We start from the raw sequence: 14,711 nt of genomic DNA, 5'->3' as shown, positions 1-14,711 counted from the left end.
CCTAGGTGGCCGCCTAGTTGGCCTATGCCTAAGGCCGGCTATGACTATAGCAGATAACATTGTTAGAGATATTTGTGTAGGAACACCCATTTGTCCAAGATAATATTGTATCTCTCACATCATCCATGCTGTTTGAGAAGTAAAGTAGCACATTACCTGAAGCTGTAACAGTAGGACTTGTGGTTTGTTATAAAAAGTTATTTATTGATTACTGCATCAGTGTATAAGTGATAGTTTGGTGCTGCATCAGTGTATATTTTGCAAGTTTCTGTGGGCAACAGACCATGGATGCAGTTATAACTAGACTTTGATTTCAGCAGAATCCAGTCAGCAAGACCTCAGTGTCTTAAGAAGACTTTAGATCCATCACAGTAAGTAGCACCTTGATAATTAATTTTTCACTTATTATTTTGTAGATGTGCCTAACACTGTGAGAAACACATAAGATCATTAAGGCACATTAAAGCACATTTAAGTGGGTTTGTGTGGCAAAGCCGTTCTAAAAATTTAAAAAGAAAATAAAAAGGGGATGATAGGACAGTGGTGAAATGGAGGCAAGCAGGGGGAAAAACATACTGAAAGGCAGGTAGAGATGTGCAGGAAGGGTGTAGGAAAGGACAATATATTTCCATTTCTTGTGCAGCAACAACTGTGCATTTTTACAAATTTTTGTACAAGAATTTTGACCCACAAACCCTAGAGGATGGGGTGAGGGCAACATAAATGTGTTTTCAAGCCAATTGAACCTACTTAGTTGTGTCCAGTGGCACATGTGCAGAATGGAGAACTATGTAAAGGTGGGACAGGTACCCATTTTTTTAAGGAGACAGTGGAATGTTGGGGAAGTGATGTAGGTACATGTGGGGAATTAAGTTGGGTAGGAGAGATTGCATTTCCAGACAGACAAAACAGACAAGACAGCATACAGGGGAGGTGTGTACCACATGAGGGGGGTAGACACCTTTGAAGGGGAGAGTGTTGTGGAATCAGAGATGCATATGCCCCCAGATGGAAGCAGCATGACTGACATCCCCGCCCATGGACAGCCACCACTGCTCTTGACTGCCCAATGGTGGCTGTGCTGGAGGCTGGGTGCCAGGGCCAACAGGCCCCACCAGGTTGTCAAGACTGCTCTCAATCTGGCACAGCCATTGTTTATAGCTCCTCTGTACAATTCTGTGCACCATGGCTGGTAGTTGATCTTGGGTGACTACTACCCCTTTACCACCTCTCCCAGGGGAGACGGGTCCCATCCCCTGAAGCAGTTCCACCAGAGGGTTGTGCTAGGCCATTGGGAGGCACCAATGGCCTGGGCCCCAGATGTGCTGGTACCCAATGCAATGGCTGGGTGAGGTAGGATAGCCAGATCAGCAGGAAACTACCTACCCTGTTGTGGTGTGGTGGCAGAGGTATAGCAATGTGTATAGGTTAGTTATGAACAAAACTTTTGGTTAGTTATAACAGCAGGCCAGAATATTGGAAATAACCCATTAACACATCAGTACATATTATATGGCACACAACAATAAATAACTTAACAGTCAGTATATTAACAGCATGCCAGTAACAGTTGTGGCATAAGGCCAACAACATAGGTAATTCAACAAGATGTTTTAATATGTAACCATTGCAATACATAACAATAATAAAACACATGCCCCAAAATAAAGTTTAGAGAAAAACATATGTTAATAGTAAACCATAACCAATAAATAACAATAATACATTTATATGAGGATAAGGGGTGGGGAGAGAGAGAATAACAGTCCATTAATACCGGTATAGAATATATAGTTTACAACAGTGCTGCTATATGCTCTATATAGTTCTGTCCTTCCTTTATGTACAACAGTGCCCTGTAGCTGCTGCAAAGCATGCATACCGCTCAGACTATCCACATGGGACAGTATGGGCCAAGCAGTAACACCTGCAGGTACATAACTACAGAGAAGACTTACACATCAGGTGGACCCATATAACTACCAAAAGTACTGTGGACTGATGTAGTGTTACTGTTCTATTGACATAATCATGTCAATAATACATCTGTGACAGAGGGATTACACAACAGTAATTACATTCTGTGACAACATGACACTTAGGAGACATGTATGTGTACAGTACAGAGAGAAAACAACTATCATGTCTTGCTTGACAGGCATGGGGAAAGAACTTCAGCAAACTTTTACAGACACTCCAGGCATACAGCCATACCAGGAATACACATTTTATTTATTTTATTTTATTATTATTCCACTTTTTACCTTTATTTTATGAAGTCTTATTACATTCCTGGTCAGTGCTGTTAACAGTCTGTTACATCTGAACACACAAATTATTTACTTATAATAAGTGCTACCTCACCCATTTACCTTTATTTCCTGTGGAGAGAACATCTGTCATGAATACATAACTGATTCAGTAATATTTATTTACATGGCACTGGATTTGAACCCTGGTCTGTGTGTGGCAAAATGTACTTCAAACAGAGCATTTAACAAACTGAGCTATTGAGCCACTGTTGCTTACTGACTGACTGATATTTGCCTAGTGCTTACCCAGAAACAAAATATGACCTGGTAATAGTACTATAGTTTTATACTAGACTGTAGTGACAGTTGAACACATATGCATGCGATTCATGCATGACAGAGATACTAGGTAAACTATACATTACTACATAGAATGCAGGTGTACACAATATACTGTTAGTGGATGGAAATATCTGTAAAATCTACAAACCATATCAGATTATTGGGTTGGCTACCACACCCGTATACAGTTACAGATAGTATATTTGCAGTCTACAGCTATTACACTTTCATACTTGCTTGCAGTACCAAACCTTGGAGCCTGAATGTGTATAGCTGAAATGCAATGGTAGACACAAGACAATCTTGATATACACAATATGCCTTGGGTGTTAATGCTATTGCTTCAGAAGTTATTGCAGAACAGGTGTCATAATGCCTTTCTTGTAATACAGCTCTGAATCTACAGTTATTGGATAACACTCATTATTAGCTATACCTTGAGGAAGATAGTGGTATTCTTTTGCGTTTTTATTTCAAAGCAGTTGTCATAATCAATTTCATGCAAAACAGCCCTAATTACACACATATTGCACAACACAGCTTTATTAGGAGTACCTTCATACAGTTATTGGTATAGTTTTGAGCCTTTATTGCACAATAGCTGATGTAATGCAGGTGTTGCAATACATCTATAATTCCACAATTATTGCAGTAGAAACTTTATTTCATTTAGTTTAACAGGGTTAATGCTTTAGTCTTCCCTGTTTATTGCACTATAGTTGACAGTAGTCAGTTATGGCAATACAGGTCTATATCCACAGTCATTGCAATACACAACTCTTTACTATATATACCTGTTGTCAGTTAATGCTTTACACTTTCTTGTTATTTGACTGTAGATTGCAAATTAATCTGTACTCACCAAACTCATGGTGCAACCTGGCCATGTGCCAAGCATGCACCTCTAGCTTGTGAGCTCTCTCCTCTGCAGCTGTAGGGATAAATGCACACTATTGTGCATGCCTGTCCATCAAACATTCAGATTAGGTATTGGTAAAATAATGGTAACAGTGCTTACAAACTTGTGGGGCATTCCCAGCCCAAACTTTCTAGACCCAGGTGTCCAGAAGATCCCCCATCCGACACTTTAGGTCATCATAGTGGTGATGGATCTACTCACCTGTGCGGGGGATTCCTGTTGCACTAGTGAGATCATATGCCAGCTGATCCCAGGCCTCTGCCTTGCACTCTGAGCCCTGGAACTGCCACTGCAGCAGCAGGTCATCATGGTCTTTTACCAGGAGTCCAACCATGCCTCTGGACTCCACAATGTCCCACCACTGCACCTGGAAGTGCGTACCCTCTCCAATGCCAGCCATAGTTACTGCACAGTTCAAACTCCAACTGGTTATGCTGTATTTCCACCTGTTGAGCTTAATATAGCCTGTTTTTGAACCCTTACATGCCATTAGGCAATTTTTAAAAATGCAGCATGTGGCTTGGCACTGCACAAACCAGTGCAGCTCAGCTGAGCACTGCTTAAACTGGCAATGTTTATCAATGCACAAACGAGCCAAGCAATGCCAAGCACTGCTAAGCAGTGCATAACCAGGGATTATTTAAGCAGTGCTTAGCAGGTCTTAGCAGAGTTTAGCATAGCACAGCAGATCAGGATTGAAAAATAATCATAATAATTTGCCTTTGAAAATAAATGCTTAATTTCCTTCCATCTATTTGAACCTTGCACCTACCTATAAGGCCATAACTCTAACCACTTGGCTACATGGATATGTAGAATGTTGCGATACTTTTACATATACCTCTGAGCTAACTTTAAGCTCTGCTAAGCACCGCACTGCACAAACATACTAAACTATGCTTACACTTGACCTTTGCATCACAAATTAAATGCATCCACTTTCTATTTTTAGATGTCTGCCACGTGTCAATTGCTGCACTCTCTGCCACAACGCACACATTTGAAAAAGAATTAAAACTAAATACATTGATATAATGCTCTTGGATAGAGCAGAGGATGTGTTACTCATCTACAGACACAGTTAGTCACACACTCCCTACACAGATTCAATAGCCGTGTTCCACATCTCTCCCTGAGCAATACGCTTTCAGTAATATGCATGGTGCACTAGCGAGGGGGAACTGCATACACAGACAGTAACTTCCATGTAGGCTCTACACTGTGCCTACATGGATTTTATTAAATTTGGAGATATATGTAAAGACGTAATTGGCTCTACAAAAATATATGATGAAAAGGGACTATGAACTGGGGGATGGGAATGTGAAGTAATAATGAAAATGGAAAATGATAATGTTATGCATGTACAGAGTATTATTAATGTTCATGGTAATAGGGGTTTTGTGAAATATGGTGGTCAACAAAAGACTTATTTTGTGGAAAAATGTATCATTTAATCAATGAATGTGATAAATAAAAATTAACAGCTTGTTATTTAAACAAAAATATTGTTTGCAAGGAAAGAAAAATGATTTAGCACCACATTTGTATAAAATAATAAAAGACAGAAAAATAAGAGAATTAAAGAATAAGGAAGGTAAGCAAATAAGACAGCAAGAAGGAATATATGAAATAATTAAGGAATATGTATTTGCATTATTTGTTAAAAGAGAAGAAACCATAGAACAAATTTATAAAGGTTAAAATTTAAATACAAAGATAGTGAGCATTTAGAACACAAAATAACTGAAAGACTTGAATGAAATTCTAAAAGCTATTAACATGAATTCTGCAACAGGACTGGATGGAATTGAATATGGTATGTATAAGGAAATGAAGGAGTGGCAAAATAATTTTTATAGAAGTCATGAATGAATGGTTAGAAACTGGAATTAAAGAGAAAGGGTATGTACAGGAGTTATAAAATTTATATTTAAAAAAGGAAATAAAGAGGAGATAAAAAATTGGTGACCTATAACAATGAATAATATGGATTATAAAATTTTCATGAGAATAATAACAAAAAGGTTACAAAATATGGATAGAATATATGACCAAATTGTAATCAGAAGAAAAGGAAAAGGAAGGTAAGAGTTATTATGGATAATAAGAGAAATAATTGATGATATTAATAAAAATGTAGAAGCGAAGGTTATGATGGGGATATAAGTAAAGCATATGATAATATTCAATATAAATCATTATGGGGAATTTTGCAGACAAATAATGTAAGCAAAAAATATTACAACTAATAAAAGCAGTTTATAAAGGACCTATGTGAACCTAAATGTAAATGGCTGGAGTGGGGAAGAAATTAAAATAGAACGTGGAATAAAGCAGGGCTGCCCACCTAGTAGTGTAATTTTCCCATTAGTTATGAATGTAATAGTGAAGAAAATTAATACAATTTCAAGTAGTGGTGGATACAAAATAATGAAGGAGGTACAACTGCCAATAATGTATACTTATGCAGATGATATTGTACTAACTGTTAAAAATAAAGTATGGATGGAAGAAGTAAATGAAGACTTAAGTACAAATAAAGATGGTTTACTATAAATAAATGGAAAAGTAAAAGATATGGTTTTGAAAGTATAATAGAAGGTGTTGAGTTAAATGAAAAATATATAGATATGTTAGTAATACTATTTGCAAGGAATGAGTGCAGACAACAACAATGGGATAAGTAAAGGATATGACTATTTTTTGTAAAGCATTTTCATATAGAAAAAAGCACACTTGTTGAACACCATGATAATATAAAAAAACTGCTTATGTTGCTAACATCTACGTGATTCCTATTAAGTATGAAAAGGAACTAATGATGATTATATTTTCTTTTATATGGGGCTCTAGACTGAATCCAGTAAAGAAAGGGATTTTATATATGAAAGAAGAACAAGGAGTCTTAGATTTAATAAATCCAATAGTACATGCAGCATATTTCATTTTATACAAGGCATTAAAAGGAATTATGAAGGAAAATAAAAACTTGATAGAAATTATACTATATTTTAAACACAAAAATTGTGGGAAAGAATGGAAGTTAAAAAAGAAGTAAAAGCATCATGAATGAAGGAATGAAAATGTACCAGAACAAAATTGTGTTATGGAACATAAAAAAGAATATATGTGAAAAAATAAAAAGGAATGGTACATAAATATTATGAAAGCATTTTATTGCATTGATCCATGGAAATATTTAGAAAAAGATAAAAAAATCATAATGATGAGATATATTTATAAAAAGATTAAAGTATGTATTTTTTATGGAGATTGTCTATTAGAAAATTGTCAGTTAAGACAAATATGCCATACAAGAAAAAACAAGATTGAAGATGTAATACATATGGAGAGTTTGAGACTACTGGGCATGTGTTTTTAAAATGTAAAATAGTTAATAATTTGTGGAAATAAATATGTAAACATAATAGGGTGAAAAGTTTGATAACATCTGAGCAAAAAAATATGGACATAATAGAATTTGGTAATTATGGTGCACGAAAATAGGAAGAAGTAAAAAACTGGACAGAGCAATGAAATCAAATACAACAGAAAATGGGCTTTGACAAAGATTCTGGAGAAAACAAAGTTCTGGTTGTGGATAAAAGGGTGAGGGTAAATGCTTAAATTGAAGTTTATAATGTATGAAGATTTGTAAATAGAGGTAAATAATGTAAATAATGCAAATAATGTAAATATATAAACAATATGTAATATATATATATATAAAAAAAACACTGCTCTTGATGGTAGGTGTAAATCAGAGTACGTGTATGTACCTTTAAGAACCATTTCGAGATGTAGGTCGTGTATATAAATACTGAGCATGCGCAGGTATCAGTGCCATTTTGAGAAAACAGCTAGAGTGTTAACATGTATGAGTGTGGTAGTCAGTCTGTTTATAAGTTTAAGTTTAAGTTACAAAGCTTCATTTCTGATGTGTTTGCGTGTAATAAAGCTGCTTGAACTGAACCTAAAAATGTTTGTCTGTTATATCCTGACCAGACAAGTGACATGGTGTCAGAACTGGGATTAGAAGAACAACTTCTTCGAACAATGAGGTGCAGAGTTAAAGGTGAAGGCAGACTAAGCAGGTTGAGTGAAACAGAGCTCAGACCAACAAAAAAAGTCCAGAAATGAGCTAAAGGTAAAGAAAACTGCACAAATGATTTATTTGGCAAAGAAAATGAAATGGCGCATTTTAAGGCACAAAACATACTATTAACCAAACAAGTAACGCAAAAATGTATTATTAAGCAAACAAAAGGCTCACACTGCATTATTAATTAAATGAAAATTTCAAAACCATGATATTTGATAAAACTAGCAGACCTATTCATATGCAGCTCAGAATTACCTTTGGTTTGCATAATGAGCATGTTTAGAGTAAAACGGGAATAAGAAAAGTATAATGAACATGATAAAAGATTCAAAGAGTATAAAGAGTACAATAAAAGGGCAAATTATGCTTAAAGAGCAAGGCAACTGCATGTTTTTAGCAAAAGACCGTATTTGGACACAAACTACTATTTCGCCTTGACCAAAGCCATTCAAAGCATAACTAGAGTTGTTCAAAGTATCTTAAAGTGTGCAAAGTGATTGCAGTGTGTATGCTTTATTATGGTGCAATTATTTCAGAGTGTCTGCTGTGTGCAAAGTACAGTTATATTGCAAAGTTCAAAGTACAGCCATTTTGAAAAGTTTCTTGTACTATGTGCATTTATTTGCAGAGTGCCGCCATTTCAGAGAGATTCTTACACTGTACAGAGTTATTTCCCAAAGTACAGCCATTTTGAAAGGTTCTTGTGTTGTGTACAGTTTATTTGCAAAGTACATTCATCTTGAAGTGTTTTCTACTCTGAGCTTTTTCCACTGTGAAGCAGTTTTTTCGCAAAGTATAGTTATTTCAAACCATTCCTTACACTGATAAAGAGCAGTTTCATAAAGTACAGTAATTTCAAAGTGTTCTGTGATATTTATTTAGCAAAGGAACTTATTTCAAAGAGTTTGTTGTGCTATTAGGCAAAATTACAAGTACTAGCATAAAGTTCTGGCATATATATTTATGCGTGTATGTTCGTACATGATTTCCAGTATTTTCGCTATTGTGTGTTGGTACTGCAGAGGCATTTCACATACCAGGTCCACTTGTGTTTGATGATAATATAGCAGAGAATTGGAGACTGTTTGAGCAGGAATACAATATGTTCATTCAAGCAGCTTTTTCTGACAAAGATGCACATATAAGGGTATTCATTTTGCTTAACTTAGCTGGGTCTTAAGCTATTGAAAGAGAGTGTTCATTTGTTTATGCACCAGAGGTATATGCAAGAGAGAGAGCAAACTGCCATATTGTGGTACTGGCTGAATCAAGGGAAGACCCTGAGTGTTTAAAACATAAATTTAGAGAAATATGAAACCCTCGGACAAATGTTACTTTAGAAAGGCACTTATTTTATACAAGAGACCAAAAGCCAGGTAAAACCTTTGAAGTTTATATGACTGACTTTAGAAACAAAGCACAAATGTGCAGATCTGGTGACTTGAAAGATGAGTTAATAAAGGACAGGCTTGTGTATGGAGTTAATAGTACTGCAGTGAGAAGGATTTTGCTTTGTGACAGTGATTTAACATTAAGCAAAGCCATAGACATTTCTCAAATCCATGAGCTCACAGAAAGACACACAAGTATGCTTTCAAGTGATAAGAGCATGGTTTCAGCAACCTCTATAGCAAACGTAGACAGTGTGCAACATGTGGTAAGTAGAAACAGGCCTAAGCACATGGCAGCAGCAACCCCTGCAGGTGTGGCAGAGAGGACCTGTAGCTTTCTAGCAAGTTCCAAGACTAGCTCAGTAAAAAGGGTATGCTCAGTATATTATAAGAGCGAGTCAACAAAAAACAAATCAAGTCTTATTGTTAACTGTCGTAATTGTGGAGCCAACCATGAATCTAAGAGAGAGAAGTGCTATGTATTTGGTCAGCAATGCCATGAGTGTAAAAATGGAACCATTTTCAAAAGTTTTGTAAATCAAGCAAGTATCATTAAGTTATTATGAAAGGCCACTCAAAAAACCAAGTTAATCATATAGAGAGCTGCAACCCTACTTTCTATGTAGATGGGTTAATGCAGTAGATTTGTTGGCAAAGAATGAAGTATTTTATACTGTCCAGATCAATGGCAAATACACAGAGTTCAAAGTAGACACTAGTTCAAAGTGTAATGTGATGTCAGGAGAAACTTGCTAATGTAAGGGCTGGTGAGCAACTTAATTTGGGCAATTGTGAAAAGCTTGTTGCTTATGGAGGTGGTGAGATTCAAACTGAAAGATCAGTAGTGCTTTCATGTTATTTGTCTGGGAACAGTTACAGCTTGCAATTTTTTGTAGTTCAATGACCTGTGCTGTCATTATTAGGTCTCAGAGACAGTTTGAGAATGAAACTGCTTTCTTTTGCCAAAGAAGTGCATCATGTAAGGACATGTCCCAGTTCCAGCTTTACTCATGCTATTTTCTGCTAATGTTTTTATGACAAGCTAGGCAAATTTCCAGTTGTGTACTCCATGAAAGTAGACCCAGAGGTCAACCCAGTGATCAGACCAACAAGAAGACTTCCAATAGCTATGCAGGACAAAGTCAAGGTCAATTTAGACAAAATGGTGCAGCACAGTATGATTTGCCCAGTCAAAGAACTAACTGAGTGGGTATCTTCTATAGTAGCTGCTCATAAGAAAAATTCAAATGAATCAAAAAGTCCTCATCAACCTATGCTTGCAGTTGAGGAAGTTACAACCCTCATGTCAAATGCTACTGTTTTTTTCTGTCTTGGATGCAGAGTTCATTTTAGCAAGTGATACTTAATCACAATTCTTCACTATTGACTACATTCAGTACCCCATTTGGTAAAAACATATTCCTCAGGATGCCTTTTGGAATAAATTCTGCCAGTGAAGTCTTTCAGTGTGCAATGGAGCATATTTTTTTCAGACATGTGTGCAATAATAGTTGATGATTTACTGGTTGGAGGTAATAGTGAAAGAGAGTATGACAGAAACCATATATGCAAAAATATTGTTATCCGATATGTATAAAGCAAAATGAAGGCATACAAATTAATGAGCTTTAAAACATTATCACAATGATTCTAAAAACAAATGACAGTGTAACTGCAGTACGTTCTAATCTACCATACTAAGCTCTTAAGCTTCAACAGGCACTTAACTGAACATGAGTCATTTAATCCAGGATATCTATATGCATTTAATTTTATTAGTTAGATTAGAATGTACTGCAGTTACACTGTCATTTGTTTTTAGAACCATATTGATAATGTTTTAAAGCTCATTAATTTGCGTGCCTTCATTTTGCTTTATGCATATTGGATAACAAATATATTTGCATTTTTTTTATCATTGTGTTATATTAGTTTTATGCATTTAAAGTGCAGTTTATCATGCACGTTCTTGTTAGTTACTGAATGGAACTTGTTGGGTGGGTATTATGATGTAATTAATTAATTATTCAGTACTGTTCTCTTCTGATTTGAGTGTTTGTGTCATTTGACATTATGAAATGTTTTAAAGAGATTTTTTTTATGTTAGTTGTATCTGAAGAAGTTTGAACTTAGATTCAAATGAAAAGCACTTTATTAAATTGTCATGGTTCCGTACTGGTGGCCCTGGAGTCTTTATTTATTTTATAGTAGTTTGATCTAACTGGTCAAGAGAGAGGTATATGTACCAAGCTGAGATCCTCCTTAGTGGAATCTGAGGGTATAGAGTACAAGAGAAACCACATCCATTTCCATTCCTGATGATGTCCCAGATGTCCCCAAAGTTGAACATTTCTTGAAGACAGTCCCCATTGCTAAATCCATTTCTGACTTTTATGTTATACGATCAGGTTGTATTTCTAAACCTAGTGGAAAATACACAGCAACCTAGACATAATTGTTTTATATGTGTCTGATTTTGTATAATTTCATGTCAAATAATTAGTTCTGTATAATTGCATGTCCAAAGATCATTTCTGTAAATTGCATGTAATTGAATACTGTCATTTCATCTATGGACTCTTTCTCAAACAGGGAGGATGTAGATCAGAGTGTCTGCATGTACATTCAAGAAGCATTTCCAGATGTAGCACATTCATATAAATACTGAGCATATGTAGGCAGCAGTGCCATTTTGAGAGAACAGCCAGAGTGCTAACATATATGAGTGTGGTAGTCAGTTTATAAGTTTATTTAAGTTTAAGTTACAAAGCCTCATTTCTGATGTGTTTGTGTGTAATAAGGCTGCTTGAACTGAACCCACAAATGTTAGTCTGCTTTATCCTGACTAGACAAGTGACAATATGGGGAAGCATTTGTCTGTAACGCAACAGACTTCCTGTTCCAGGCACAGAAGTGGCCTGCAGAAACATGGAGAAAACATGGCTGATTTAGCTTGGTCTGAAAATGTAGTCAAAATGGTAATGTGGGTGCAGAAAAAACAGTGATATTGGAGAAAAAGGAGTTTGTAGCTGAAACAGAAATGGACTCAGAGGAAAACTTTCAGAGGAGATTGTTTGAAGGAGAGACAGTTCCTCTGAAAAATGCATAGTTACAATCTTCCTATTGGGGGGGGGGGTGGCATGATTATTTGGAAGAAATGGTAAACCAAAAGTGATCCTGAAAGTGGAGCAGCAATTTCATGGAGTGACATCACGGAAAAATAATAGAAGAGGAAAAAGGAGAAGAAGAGACTGTGCCAGAAAAAGTTCCAGAGACAACAACTTATGCGCAACCTGTTGGAGAAGGAATAAAGAAGAAAGAAGAAATAAAAGAAACAAAACAGTATACAGTACATATGAGCAGTAAAAGCCAAGAATGTTTCAATAGGTATGAGGTTTGGGAGTCTGTCATACCACCTCTGGGTGTCAAAGCAAAAGAGGTAAGAGCATTTATTTAAAAAAGAGAGTTTTATGACTTGATATTTGAGACTGGCCAGGCCATGAATATTTTTTGGGTGCATATGAACAAAAGAAAAATATTTATCCATGGTCAGAGTATGTGGTGCAAACTTTTTATGGACAAACAAAAAAATAATGATCCAGTTTAGAACTGAAGTTGAAGCAAAAGAACTGCAAAAAAAGATTGTTAACTATGTGTAAAAAAGTAATAGACACTCCAAAAATTAATAATGAAAGAGGACGATGGACTTGGGGATGGGAAAATGGAGTAATACTAAAAATGGTAAATTTTAATGTTATGCATGTAGCTAGTATTATTAATGTTCATGGTAACAGGGATTTTGTTAAATACAGGGGGTCAACAAAAGACTTGTTATTTTTGTGGATGAAATGATCATTTAATCAATGAATGTGATAAAATAAAATGCTATTTATGTGGTAAAACAGGGCATAATGCAAACAAAATGTGATTTAAAGTGCAAACAAATGTAGCAATACTGGTCATTCATGGCTAGAATTTGAAATGAATGTGCAAGAAAATGAAAATTAAGTTATATAGAAGAAAGAGATAGAAGAATGTGCTATACAAGATAATGTACAAAAAGATGTGACTGATAAAGAGGTTATACATTACGTTAAAGAAAGTAATAAGGAAAAAGAAGCAGAGGAGACAAGTGAGGAAGAAGTTGACTGGTGCACAGTCATAAATAAATAAAATTAATAGGTAAAATACTTAAAGTAAGGAAACGAAAATATAAAAATATAATGCGTAGAGAAAATAAAAAAGGAGAGGGATAAATATTTTATTATACTAACTGTTCTTAAAAGCTGAAATATTAGCTTTAAATGTGAACAGTATGAAAAATCTAAAGAGGACAATATGTATATTGCAATGATTTGTTGCAGCAGATACACATATTATTGTTTTAGAAAGTATCAGATTATTAACAGACGAAGAAAGAACACAAACTGAAAACCTTTGGAATAGTGCAGTAGTTTGAAACATGGGGAAAGAAACATGCTTGGGCATATTTATATTATGTCAATAAAGCATTAAAATATTAGGTGTAACCATAGTGGAACTAGGACAAACTATGGTAATAGACTTGAGATGGAAAAATATGTGTATAGAGCCATAGCTTTATATGCATATGTAACAAAAAAAGAGAGACAGATGATGTTTAAAAATATTCTTGAATATGTTTGTGTAAATATGGACATTATCGTGGTGGGTGATTTTAATTGTATTTTAAGAAAAAAAAAAAAAAAAACAAGAGCAATAGTGGTTTTAAAATGTTTAAAGAAATTATGAGAAGTGAAAAGTTAAGTGTATGAGATAATAACGACCGGATCTAAAAAAAGAATGAAATAAGGGCAGAAAGTGATTATTTTTTAACATCTGATAGCGTAAACTTAAAAAAGGGAATTAGTACACTGGAAATTCAGATCATGTGGCTATCTAGGTTAAAGTCCAGAAAAATGAATGATATATAAGAACAGTAAAAGGAATAAAGAGAATTAATGAAAAGGAATTAGATTTAGACAAGAAACAAGAACTACTGGAAAAATCACACAAATATGAGAAAGTTTTATGAGAATTGGACTGTTTGGTGGTTTAATTTTAAAGAGAAATATAAAAAAGTGTTTTTTAGAATGTGTAAGAAAGAAAAGAAAAGAAAAAGAGAGATGTAAGATATTAAGTCAAGAAACTTTCAGAGATTTATAAGAAAAAAATCCTTTTATGAAAAAGAAAGAAAAATATATAAAATTAATCAAATTAAAATAAACAGCTTGTTATATAAACAAAAATATTGTTTACAATGAAAGAAAGAAGAGCCAGCACCATATATGAGTAAAATAATAAAAGAAGGAAACATAATAAGAGAATTAAAAAATAAGGAAGGTAAGCAAATAAGACAGCAAGAAGGAATCTACAAAATTATTAAATAATATGTATTGGAATTATTTGTTAAAAGAGAAGAAAACATAGAACAAATTTATAAAATTGAAAACAATTAAATAATAAAGATAATGAGTATTTAGAATAAAAAATTACTATGAAAGAGTTGAATAAAATTTTAATAGATAATAACACGAATTCTTCAACAGGACTGGACAGAATTGAATATGGTTTGTATAACGACATGAAGGAGTGGCAAAAAAATGTTACAGAAGTTATGAATGAATGGTTAGAAACAGGAATTAAAGAGAAAGATATGTACAGGAGCTATAAAATGTATATTT

The sequence above is a fragment of the Protopterus annectens genome, chromosome 5.part1 (genome assembly GCF_019279795.1).
Source record: "Protopterus annectens isolate FY-2018-M chromosome 5.part1, PAN1.0, whole genome shotgun sequence".
Classification (NCBI taxonomy): domain Eukaryota; kingdom Metazoa; phylum Chordata; order Ceratodontiformes; family Protopteridae; genus Protopterus; species Protopterus annectens.
The sequence above is the reverse complement of the archived record's forward strand: the minus strand, read 5'-3'. Positions refer to the sequence as shown.